Raw genomic sequence first — 329 nt, 5'->3', positions numbered from 1 at the left:
CCCCCCCCCCATGAGGCCTGGTTAACAGCACATCCTTTAGTTCAGTCTGTGGTCCCCAGGAGTCCTGTGTTCTGGGTTTTGTCAGAACAGTTCTTTTTGTCACGTCCCAGCAAGTGGACGGTAAAGTTCAACTGACTGGTGGGCTTCACATTTCACCCAGGCTTCATGGGGGAACTCGGGAGAGGGTCTTCACCCAGGCCTCATGGGGGACCTTCCTTGGGAGGGAGCCTTACTTCACCCAGGCCTCGTGGGGGGACCTCGGGAGGGGCCTTCACCCAGGCCTCGTGGGGGACCTGGGGAGGGGCCTTCACCCAGGCCTCGTGGGGGAC

The sequence above is a fragment of the Bison bison genome, unplaced genomic scaffold, assembly GCF_000754665.1.
Source record: "Bison bison bison isolate TAMUID 2011002044 unplaced genomic scaffold, Bison_UMD1.0 scf7180017846420, whole genome shotgun sequence".
In the NCBI taxonomy this organism is placed as follows: domain Eukaryota; kingdom Metazoa; phylum Chordata; class Mammalia; order Artiodactyla; family Bovidae; genus Bison; species Bison bison.
This window is presented reverse-complemented; position numbering follows the sequence as displayed.